At 53.5% G+C, this 12,387-nt stretch overlaps 2 non-coding genes across 2 annotated transcripts; one reads left to right on the forward strand and one right to left on the reverse strand.

Annotated features, from left to right (window-relative positions):
* The first annotated feature begins 2,210 nt into the window (after positions 1-2,210).
* trnat-ugu (transfer RNA threonine (anticodon UGU)) lies at positions 2,211-2,283 on the forward strand. The gene has a single exon. It is a non-coding gene; the product is annotated as a tRNA-Thr (tRNA).
* Positions 2,284-12,314: 10,031 nt separating this feature from the next.
* On the reverse strand, positions 12,315-12,387 carry trnat-ugu (transfer RNA threonine (anticodon UGU)). Its single transcript has one exon. It is a non-coding gene; the product is annotated as a tRNA-Thr (tRNA).

Raw genomic sequence — 12,387 nt, forward strand, 5'->3', positions numbered from 1 at the left:
TACCGACCCTCCGACAGTGCGGCGCTCCCTCAGTACCGACCCTCCGACAGTGCGGCGCTCCCTCAGTACTGACCCTCCGACAGTGCGGCGCTCCCTCAGTACTGACCCTCCGACAGTGCGGCGCTCCCTCGGTACCGGCCCTCTGATACATTGGTCAGTCTGCAGCCTGATATGAAACAGGTCCGATCGAGAGAGAGGAGACTGGAGGTGAAACAATTGCGAGCTGTTTGTGAAACGAGGAGTGAAAATTTGTCGATGGTCCGAATCCCTTGAGAATTGATGGAGAATTTTCAAAACGCAGAAGCCAAAATTAAGTAGGCACGAGTGAGATTTGAATTTGTGACGTCTGGTTTAATAAGGTCAGTGCTTTAACCCCTGAGCTATTGGGTCTCAGTGGCTTTTGTTTGAAAACTAACAATAACAATCTTCACTTCTACGGCCCATTTAACGTCGTAAAATGTCGCAAGGCCCTTCCCAGGAGCGTCAATCAGACTGAATTTGACACCGAGCCCCATCAGGAGATATTGGGACAGGTGAGCAAAAGCCCGGTCAAAGAGGGAGGTTTTAAGGAGCGTCTTAAAGGAGGAGGGAGAGAGACGGAGAGGTTTAGGGAGGGAATTCCAGAGCTCGGGGCAGCTGAAGGCACGGCCGCCAATGGTGGAGCAATGGGAATCGGGGAGGATGGACAAGAGGAGGAGGGCAGAGATCTCGGAGGGTCGTAGGGGGCTGGAGGAGGTTACAGAGATGGGGAGGGAGGGGGGCGAGGGGATTTGAAAACAAGGATGAGAATTTTAATATCGAGGCGTTCCCGGACCGGGTGCCAATGTGGGTCCAGCGAGCACAGGGGGTGAGGGGTGAACGGGACTCGGTGCGAGTTAGGATACGGGAGGGGGGCACTCGGAGCTTTGGATGAGCTGGAGAGAGTGACAGACAAACGGATCCGGAGGGAGGAGTGGCAGCAAGAAACAGAGAGGGTAAGAGAGACAGAGTGAGAGAATGAGAGAGAGAGAGAGAGAGAGAAAGAGAGACGGAGAGAGAGAGACGGAGACAGAGAGGGACAGAGAAAGAGAGAAACAGAGAGGGTAAGAGAGACAGAGTGAGAGAATGAGAGAGAGAGACAGAGAGAGAAAGAGAGACGGAGAGAGAGAGACGGAGACAGAGAGGGACAGAGAAAGAGAGAAACAGAGAGGGTAAGAGAAACAGAGTGAGAGAATGAGAGAGAGAGACAGAGAGAGAAAGAGAGACGGAGAGAGAGAGACGGAGACAGAGAGGGACAGAGAAAGAGAGAAACAGAGAGGGTAAGAGAGACAGAGTGAGAGAATGAGAGAGAGAGACAGAGAGAGAAAGAGAGACGGAGAGAGAGAGACGGAGACAGAGAGGGACAGAGAAAGAGAGAAACAGAGAGGGTAAGAGAGACAGAGTGAGAGAATGAGAGAGAGAGACAGAGAGAGAAAGAGAGACGGAGAGAGAGAGACGGAGACAGAGAGGGACAGAGAAAGAGAGAAACAGAGAGGGTAAGAGAGACAGAGTGAGAGAATGAGAGAGAGAGACAGAGAGAGAAAGAGAGACGGAGAGAGAGAGACGGAGACAGAGAGGGACAGAGAAAGAGAGAAACAGAGAGGGTAAGAGAGACAGAGTGAGAGAATGAGAGAGAGAGACAGAGAGAGAAAGAGAGACGGAGAGAGAGAGACGGAGACGGAGACAGAGAGGGACAGAGAAAGAGAGAAACAGAGAGGGTAAGAGAGACAGAGTGAGAGAGAGAGAGAGACGGAGAGAGAGAGGGGCAGAGAAAGAGAGAGACAGAGGACGAGAGCATGAGAGAGACAGAGGAAGAGAGCAAGAGAGAGACGGTGAGAGACAGAGACAGACAGCGAAAGAGAGTGACAGACAGAGAGAGACAGACAGAGATGGAGAGAGAGAGAGAGACCAAGAAATTACAACACTTGAAATGAAGTCAGATCAGCAACGAACAGACAGTAGAACTCAGTGAGACGCGATGGGGACAGTTTCCCCGGTGAGAACGACGGGGGTTAAAGTCCCCACATTTCCCCGACGGAACTGGGTCGAGAGACGAGCATTGAAGGAGACCGAGTCCAGCGTCTGGGGGAATGAGACACCGTCTGAGTGTCCAACAGGTCCCCAACTCATTCTTCAAACTCCCAGCACCAACTGGGCGATGTCTCCAATGCCCTGAAGAGCTCTCCACAGGAGGCCCCATAGCTCAGGGGTGAGAGCATTGGTCTTGTAAACCAAGGGTCGTGAGTTCGAATCTCACTGGGGCCTAATCAATTTTGGCGTCTGGGTGTTTGAAAAATTCTTCATCGATCAGCTGCATCTTTTGACCATCGAGAAATATTCACTTCTGCTGTGAAGGCAGATATAAAATATTTGCTTTAACGTCTCTGCCATTTCCTGATTCCCCGTTATAATTTCTCCTGCCTCAGCCTCCAAGGGACCCACGTTTACATTGGCTTGTCTCTTCCGTTTTACATCCTTATGATCTGTTTTCAGCCTCTTCTTTTACTCTAATACCGTCCTTAACTTCTCTAGTTAGCCAGGGATGGATCACTGTTCCCGTGGAGATTTTATTTCTCAATGGAACGTATATTCGTTGAGGATTATGAGATATTTCTTTAAATGTCACCATTGTTTATCGACTGTCATATCCCATAAACTAATTTCCCAATCTACCTCAGCCAACTTGCCCCTCCTACCTACGTGATTGGCTTGTTTCGGACTTAAGTTCGCCATTCTTGGACTCAATGCGAAATCCTATCATATTATGATCACTCTTCCCCAGAGGATCCCTTACTGTGAGATTACGAATTAACCCAGCCTCATTACACAGACAAGATCTAGAATAGCCTGTTCCCTGGTTGGTTCCATGACATATTGTTCGAGGAAAGAGTCTTCTTTTTTATTCGTTCATGGGATGTGGGCGTCGCTGGCCAGGCCGGCATTTATTGCCCATCCGCTAATTGCCCCTTGAGAAGGTGGTGGTCAGCCGCCTTCTTGAACCGCTGCAGTCCGTGTGGTGAAGGTTCTCCCACAGTGCTGTTAGGGAGGGAGTTCCAGGATTTTGACCCAGCGATGATGAAGGAACGGCCGATATATCTCCAAGTCGGGATGGTGTGTGACTTGGAGGGGAACGTGCAGGTGGTGTTGTTCCCATGTGCCTGCTGCCCTTGTCCTTCTAGGTGGGAGAGGTCGCAGGTTTGGGAGGTGCTGTCGAAGAAGCCTTGGCGAGTTGCTGCAGTGCATCCTGTGGATGGTCCACACTGCAGCCACAGTGCGCCGGTGGTGAAGGGAGTGAATGTTTAGGGTGGTGGATGGGGTGCCAATCAAGCGGGCTGCTTTGTCCTGGATGGTGTCGAGCTTCTTGAATGTTGTTGGAGCTGCACTCATCCAGGCAAGTGGAGAGTATTCCATCACACTCCTGACTTGTGCCTTGTAGATGGTGGAAAGGCTTTGGGGAGTCAGGAGGTGAGTCACTCGCCGCAGAATACCCAGCCTCTGACCTGCTCTTGTAGCCACAGTATTTATATGGCTGGTCCAGTTAAGTTTCTGGTCAATGGTGACCCCCAGGATGTTGATGGTGGGGGATTCGGCGATGGTAATGCCGTTGAATGTCAAGGGGAGGTGGTTAGACTCTCTCTTGTTGGAGATGGTCATTGCCTGGCACTTGTCTGGCGCGAATGTTACTTGCCACTTATCAGCCCAAGCCTGGATGTTGTCCAGGTCTTGCTGCATGCGGGCTCGGACTGCTTCATTATCTGAGGGGTTGCGAATGGAACTGAACACTGTGCAATCATCAGCGAACATCCCCATTTCTGACCTTATGATGGAGGGAAGGTCATTGATGAAGCAGCTGAAGATGGTTGGGCCTAGGACACTTCCCTGAGGAACTCCTGCAGCAATGTCCTGGGGCTGAGATGATTGGCCTCCAACAACCACTACCATCTTCCTTTGTGCTGGAGAGTTTTCCCCCTGATTCCCATTGACTTCAATTTTACTGGGGCTCCTTGGTGCCACACTCGGTCAAATGCTGCCTTGATGTCAAGGGCAGTCACTCTCACCTCACCTCTGGAATTCAGCTCCTTTGTCCATGTTTGGACCAAGGCTGTAATGAGATCTGGAGCCGAGTGGTCCTGGCGGAACCCAAACTGAGCATCGGTGAGCAGGTTACGAAAGCTTTGCGCGTTCAGATAAAGCGACCTTAATTCTAACTTTTCACTGTTATCCCCTGATGCCTTGTCACCGTTAAACTCTTGATCCCTTCCTGCCGCACTCTGGTTACCTTCACTCAAATCGCTACGCTGCCCCGTGGCCTTGTCTTTTCCCTTTAGATTTCTAAATGTCTCCTCCCCCTGTCCCCCTACCCCGAGTCTCTTTATTTTTGGCGGTTGTATTGTCAGGATGTGGGTGACAAACTGAAATTGAACCAGTCGGGACTTTCAATCGATAATTCGTCTCGAAACGATGACATTTATTGAACTCAAAGTCGTCATCGACCTGGAACGTTAACGCTGTTCCTCTCTCCACGCATGCTGCCTGACCTGCTGAATCATACTGCACAGGAGGAGGCCATTCAGCCCATCGGGCCTGTGCTAGCTCTGTGAACGAATTCTCCACTCAGTCCCACTGCTCTTTCCCCCCCCCCGTCGCCCTGTAAATTTTCCCCCTTCGAGTATTCCCCCCTTTTGAAAGTTATTATTGAATCTGTTCCCACCGTCCTTTCAGGGAGCGAATTCCAGATCGTCGCCCCCTCTTTCCCCGATTATCTTTAATCTGCGTCCTCTGGTCCCCGACCCTCCTGCCCACTGGGAAACACTCTCTCCTTATTTACTCTCTCGAAACCCCTCCTGATTTCAAACCCCTCGATTAAATCTCCCCTTAACCTTCTCTGCTCTGAGGAGAACAATTCCCAGTTTCTCCAGTCTCTCCGCATAACTGAGGTCCCTCATCCCCTGGTCCCATTCTGGGAAATCTCCCCTTAACCTTCTCTGCTCTGAGGAGAACAATTCCCAGTTTCTCCAGTCTCTCTCCCACATAACTGAGGTCCCTCATCCCCTGGTCCCATTCTGGGAAATCTCCCCTTAACCTTCTCTGCTCTGAGGAGAACAATTCCCAGTTTCTCCAGTCTCTCTCCCACATAACTGAGGTCCCTCAGGCCCTGGTCCCATTCTGGGAAATCTCCCCTTAACCTTCTCTGCTCTGAGGAGAACAATTCCCAGTTTCTCCAGTCTCTCTCCCACATAACTGAGGTCCCTCAGGCACTGGTCCCATTCTGGGAAATCTCCTCCGCACCCTGTCCAAAGGCCCTGGACATCCTTCCTAAAGAGTGCGGAGCCCAGAATTGGGACACAATACTCCAACTGAGGCCCACCCCAGTGTTTTAATAAAGGCTGAGCATAACTCCCTTGTTTTTGTCGCAGTCTTCAAACACCCAGCACCAACTGGGCGATGTCTCCAATGTCCCGAAGAGCCCTCCACTGGAGGCCCTGTAGCTCAGGGGTTAGAGCATTGGTCTTGTTGAAACTCAGGAGTCGTGAGTTCGAATCTCACTGGGGCCCGCTCATTTTTGGCTTCCGCGTGCATTAAAAATTCTCCGTCAACGAGCAAATCGTTTCGCTCCAGAGAAAGGCCCTCGAACAACAGACACCGGGAAGATTTGTCTGCGGGCAAAGACAGAAGAGAATTCCAGACGCAATTAACTTATCGGTGAAGCATTTCGATCAGGTGATCTTTCACCACCTCAGGACGTCCCAAAGCTTCGCGGCCAATGAAGGGCTTTTTTTGAGGTGTGCTCACTGTTGTAATGTGGGAAACGCAGCAGCCGATTTGCGCACAGCAAGATCCCACAAACAGCGATGTGATAAATGACCCAGATCATCTGGGTTTTTTTTAGTGATGTTGGTCGAGGGATAAATATCGGGGCCCAGGACCCCGGGGAGAACTCCCCCCTGCTCTTCTTCCAATAGTGGGCCGTGGGATCTTTTACATCCACGTCAGAGGGGCAGACGGGGCCCTCGGTTTAACATCTCGTCCCCGAAAGACGGCCCCTCCGACAGTGCAGCGCTCCCTCAGTACCGACCCTCCGACAGTGCGGCGCTCCCTCAGTACCGACCCTCCGACAGTGCGGCGCTCCCTCAGTACCGACCCTCCGACAGTGCGGCGCTCCCTCGGCACCGACCCTCCGACAGTGCGGCGCTCCCTCGGTACCGACCCTCCGACAGTGCGGGGCTCCCTCTGTACCGACCCTCCGACAGTGCGGGGCTCCCTCGGTACCGACCCTCCGACAGTGCGGCGCTCCCTCAGTACCGACCCTCCGACAGTGCGGCGCTCCCTCGGTACCGACCCTCCGACAGTGCGGCGCTCCCTCAGTACCGACCCTCCGACAGTGCGGGGCTCCCTCGGTACCGACCCTCCGACAGTGCGGCGCTCCCTCAGTACCGACCCTCCGACAGTGCGGCGCTCCCTCAGTACCGACCCTCCGACAGTGCGGCGCTCCCTCGGTACCGACCCTCCGACAGTGCGGCGCTCCCTCAGTACTGACCCTCCGACAGTGCGGCGCTCCCTCAGTACCGACCCTCCGACAGTGCGGCGCTCCCTCAGTACCGACCCTCCGACAGTGCGGCGCTCCCTCGGTACCGACCCTCCGACAGTGCGGCGCTCCCTCGGTACCGACCCTCCGACAGTGCGGCGCTCCCTCAGTACCGACCCTCCGACAGTGCGGCGTGTTAAGGGTTTTTACTACTGTTTCTCGGGCTTATAATCGGTCAGCCAGTTATGTTTTTCCTGAGCTGCCCTGCCCGCAGTGCGGTTGCGAATCGCTTACCCCTTCCTGATTCTGAGCTGAGGACTTATCGAGCGGTAACAAAGACAGACAGACAGACCAGTGGATTGGTACAAGGAAAACCAATGTTTATTAATAAGAAAACTAAAAACTGCAAGGCAAACAGTATAATACAGAAGATAAAGAAATCGCTATAGATACAATACAGTCTTACACTTAACGGGGTGGAAGAAACGGACACATCGAGGGAAAATTGTAAAATCACAAGTTTAGCAATATCCCCTTTAACCCCCGACCTTACACTTATGCGAGGTTGTCTTGTGGCGGCCAGAAAATTAACGCTCACCGGTGAAAACAGATGAAAAGGCCTGGCCTCCGTGCCCTGCTGCTGCCGTCGACATGTGTTTGCGAGGTTTTTTTGGATGGCCTTCCTTCTTGGTTGCTCGCGAGCAGACAGACAGGACAGGGCCAAGAGGCGAAGAGAGAAGAGAGAGAGAGAGAGATACTGGGCAGCCCCAGTTATACCCGCTTGGTATCGGGTTTTTTTCATACCTCATCAGCTTGCTTCGTTGTTTGATTCAAGCACGAAACGTAAGAAAAAGGACCCCATCTCTGGCCCATTTGCGTTAATGGCCATTTCCTGTATCGACCTGTCCCATGACTGCTTTTACCATTGTTCCCAATGTACCTTGATGGTTCACCTTTTGTCCGGCGATCACTTCCTGCTCGAATTTTGATGTGCAGGCCGGCAATGTTGATGGCTTGCCTCAGGGCTTGAATGCGACTGCATTGTGCAAGGGGACCTGTCGGAGACACGAAGCCTGCCGAGTTGTTCGAGAAATGCTGCAGGCTTTTCAGGCCGTGTGTCTGACCGCAGCCATTTTGAGAGACCCTGGATTTTTGAAACAGTCACACCAGGGTTTCTTTAATAACTCCAATAAATCTTCGGGGTGGGGGGAACATGTGAAATTTTGAGAATCCCTACAGGCGCTCCCTCAGTACCGACCCTCCGACAGCGCGGCGCTCCCTCGGTACCGACCCTCCGACAGCGCGGGGCTCCCTCGGTACCGACCCTCCGACAGTGCGACGCTCCCTCAGTACCGACCCTCCGACAGTGCGGCGCTCCCTCAGTACCGACCCTCCGACAGTGCGGCGCTCCCTCAGTACCGACCCTCCGACAGTGCGGCGCTCCCTCAGTACCGACCCTCCGACAGTGCGGCGCTCCCTCGGTACCGACCCTCCGACAGTGCGGGGCTCCCTCAGTACCGACCCTCCGACAGTGCGGCGCTCCCTCAGTACCGACCCTCCGACAGTGCGGGGCTCCCTCAGTACCGACCCTCCGACAGTGCGGGGCTCCCTCGGTACCGACCCTCCGACAGTGCGGGGCTCCCTCGGTACCGACCCTCCGACAGTGCGGGGCTCCCTCGGTACCGACCCTCCGACAGTGCGGCGCTCCCTCAGTACCGACCCTCCGACAGTGCGGCGCTCCCTCGGTACCGACCCTCCGACAGTGCGGGGCTCCCTCGGTACCGACCCTCCGACAGCGCGGCGCTCCCTCAGTACCGACCCTCCGACGGTGCGGGGCTCCCTCGGTACCGACCCTCCGACAGTGCGGGGCTCCCTCAGTACCGACCCTCCGACAGTGCGGGGCTCCCTCAGTACCGACCCTCCGACAGTGCGGGGCTCCCTCAGTACTCGGTCCCTTGCTTTTTGTGATATATATTAATGATTTGGACTTGAATGTAGGGGGTTTGATCAAGAAGTTTGCAGATGATACAAAAATTGGCCGTGCGGTTGATAGTGAGGTGGAAAGCTGTAGACTGCAGGAAGATATCAATGGACTGGTCAGGTGGGCAGAGAAGTGGCAAATGGAGTTCAATCCGGAGAAGTGTGAGGTAATGCATTTGCGGAGGGCAAACAAGGGAAGGGGATACACAATAAATGGGAGGATACTGAGAGGTGTCGAGGGAGTGAGGGACCTTGGAGTGCATGTCCACAGATCCCTGAAGGTAGCAGGACAGGTCGATAAGGCGGTTGAGAAGGCAGACGGGATACTTTCCTTTATTAGCCGAGGCATCGAATATAAGAGCAGGGAGGTTATGCTCGAACTGTATAAAACACGAGTTGGGCCACAGCTTGAGCACTGTGTCCAGTTCTGGTCACCCCATTACAGGAAGGATGTGATCGCACTGGAGAGGGTCCAGAGGAGATTTACGAGGATGTTGCCAGGACTGGAGAATTTTAGCGATGAGGAAAGATTGGAGAGGCTGGGGTTGTTCTCTTTGGAACAGAGGAGGGTGAGGGGAGATTTAACTGAGGCGTACAAAATTACGAGGGGCCTCGATCGAGTGGACAGGAAGGACCTATTTCCCTTAGCGGAGGGGTCAGTGACCGGGGGGGGAGGGCATGGATTTAAAGTAATTGGGGGAAGGATTCGAGGGGAGCTGAGGGGAAATGTTTTCACCCAGAGGGCGGTGGGAGTCTGGAACTCACTGCCTGAGAGGGCGGGAGAGGCAGAGACCCTCAACTCATTTCAAAAGTACCTGGATGTGCACCTGAAGAGCCAGGACCTCCAGGGCTACGGACCAAGTGCGGGAAAGTGGGATTAGAATGGGGGGCTCGTTTTCGGCCAGCACGGACACGATGGGCCGAACGGCCTCCTTCTGTGCTGTAAATCTCTTCGATTCGACGAGTGAATATTTGTCGATGAGCGAAACCTGCGGCTGATTGATGGAGAATTTTTGAAATGCCCAGAAGCCAAAATTGATTGGCCCGAGTGAGATTTGAACTCGTGACCCCTGGTTTACCCAAGACCAGTGCTCGAACCCCTGAGCTACGGGGTCTCCTCCGCAGGGCTCTTCAGGACATTGGAGGCATCGCCCAGTTGGTGCTGGGTGATTGAAGAATGAGGTGGGGCCCTGTTGGACACTCAGACGGTGTCTCAATCCCCCAGACGCTGGACTCGGTCTCCTTCAATGCCCGTCTCTCGACCCAGTTCCGTCGGGGAAATGTGGGGACTTTAACCCCCGTCGTTCTCACTGGGGAAACTGTCCCCATCGCGTCTCACTGAGTTCTACTGTCTGTTCGTTGCTGATCTGACTTCATTTCAAGTGTCGTAATTTCTTGGTCTCTCTCTCTGTCTGTCTGTCTCTCTCTGTCACTCACTGTGTCTCTTTCCCTCCCTCTCTCCGTCTCTCCCTCTCTCTGTACGTCTGTCTCTCTATCTCTATCTCTCCTCCGGTCTCTCTCTCTCCCCCTCTCTCTCTATCTCTCTCTCTCTCTCCTCCTCCCTCTCTCTCTCCCCCTCTCTCTCTCCCTCTCCGTCACTCTCTCCCTCCCTCTCTCCGTCTCTCCCTCTCTCTGTACATCTCCCTCTCTGTCTGTCTGTCTATCTCTATCTCTCCTCCGGTCTCTCTGTCCCCCTTGGTCTCTCTCTCTATTTTTCTCTCTCTTTCTGTCTGTCTCTGTCTCTCTCTCTTTCTCTCTCTCTCTATCTCACTCTGTCTGTCTCTCTGTCTCTGTCTCTCCCTCTTTGTCTCTTCCTCTGTCTCTATCTACCCATCCATCTGTGTCACTCTCTCCCTCTCTCTATCTCTCTGTCTATCTATCACTCTCTCTCTCTATCTATCTCTCACTCTGTCTCTCTCTGTCTCCCTCTTTTTCTCTCTCTCTCTCTCTCTCTCTCTATCTCTCCCTCTCTCTCTCTGTCCCCCCTCTCTCTCCCTCCCTCCCTCTCTCCTCCTCTCTCTTTCTCTCTCCCCCTCTCTCTCTCTCCCTCTCTCCCTCTCCCTCTGTCTCTCTCTGTCACTCTCTCCCTCCCTCTCTCCGTCTCTACCTCTCTCTGTACATCTCCCTCTCTCTCTCTCTCTATTTTCTCTTTTTCTCTGTCTCTCCCTCTTTGTCTCTTCCTCTGTCTCTATCTACCTATCTATCTCTCTATCCATCTGTATCACGCTCTCCCTGTCTCTCTCTCTCTCTCGCTCTCTGTCTCTCTCTATCTATCTCTATCTCTCCGTCTATCTATCTCTCTCTATCTCTATCTCTTTATCTATCTTCCGCTCTCTTTCTCTCTCTCTGTCTCTCTCCATCTCCCTCTTTATCTCCCTCTCTCTCTCTGTCTCCCTATATCTCCCTCTCTCTATCTCTCCCTCTCTCTCTGTCTCTGTGTCCCTCTCTCTCTCTTTCCCCCTCTCTCTCTCCCTCCCTCCCTCTCTCTCTCCTCCCCTCTCTCTCTCTCTCTCCCCCTCCCTCTCTTTCTATCTCTCCCTCCCACTGCCCCCCTCTCTCTATCTCCGCCTCCCTCCCTCTCTATCTCTCCCTCTCCCTTTCTCTCTAGCTCTCTCTCTGTCTCTCTATCTCCCCCTCTCTCTCCCTCTCTCCCTCCCTCTCTCTCTCCTCCTCTCTCTCCCTCTCTCCCTCCCTCTCTCTCTATCTCTCCCTCCCACTCCCTCCCTCCCCCCCTCTCTCTATCTCCCCCTCCCTCCCTCTCTATCTCTCCCTCTCCCTTTCTCTCTAGCTCTCTCTCTGTCTCTCTATCTCCCCCTCTCTCCCTCTCCCTCCCTCCCTCCCTCTCTCTCCATCTCCCCCTCCCTCTCTCTCTCCCCCTCTCTCCCTCTCTCTCTCCCTCCCTCTCTCTCTCTCTCCTCCTCTCTCTCTATCTCTCCCTACCACTCCCCCCCTCTCTCTATCTCCCCCTCCCTCCCTCTCTATCTCTCCCTCTCCCTTTCTCTCTAGCTCTCTCTCTGTCTCTCTATCTCCCCCTCTCTCCCTCTCCCTCCCTCCCTCCCTCTCTCTCCATCTCCCCCTCCCTCTCTCTCTCCCCCTCTCTCCCTCTCTCTCTCCTCTCCCTCTCTCTCTCTCTCCTCCTCTCTCTCTATCTCTCCCTACCACTCCCCCCCTCTCTCTATCTCCCCCTCCCTCCCTCTCTATCTCTCCCTCTCCCTTTCTCTCTAGCTCTCTCTCTGTCTCTCTATCTCCCCCTCACTCCCTCTCCCTCCCTCTCTCTCCATCTCCCCCTCCCTCTCTCTCTCCCCCTCTCTCTCTCCCTCTCTCCCTCAAAAACAGATCTGAACAACAGAGAAATCTTCAGCCTTTGCTGCGGTGAACCTGGTGAGTGGTTGTGGTGTGTTATTGAGATTGGATGTGGCTTCCAATTACTGTGGCTTCCAATTACTGGGGGCTTTGTGAGTTCAAGCCCTCCTTGGGATCTTGATTATGAGTTTAATAATTTTGTTAATTTAGAGGCGGGCACCAGGGGGAATAAAATTGGCTCCTGGGAATTGAGCGATGAATTATTGGTTTGAAAACCCCGGCTAATTGAGTTTCTGACCGTTGCTCACACCCTGACATTCAAAACACAGGAAACGAGATGTTTTGTTTTGACTGTGGCCCTGATACGAAGAGTACAATGGAAAGAGGAGACCGGGAGTGAAACCACTGCGAGCTGTTTGTGAATTGCAGAGCGAATATTTGTCGTTCGACGGAGAATTTTTGATGCACCCAGAAGCCAAAATTGAGTAGGCCCCAATGAGGTTTGAACTCATGACCTCTGGCTCACAAGACCAATGCTGTAACCCCTGAGCTATGAGGCC

This window comes from Heptranchias perlo, unplaced genomic scaffold (genome assembly GCF_035084215.1).
Source record: "Heptranchias perlo isolate sHepPer1 unplaced genomic scaffold, sHepPer1.hap1 HAP1_SCAFFOLD_379, whole genome shotgun sequence".
NCBI classification, from domain to species: Eukaryota; Metazoa; Chordata; class Chondrichthyes; order Hexanchiformes; family Hexanchidae; genus Heptranchias; species Heptranchias perlo.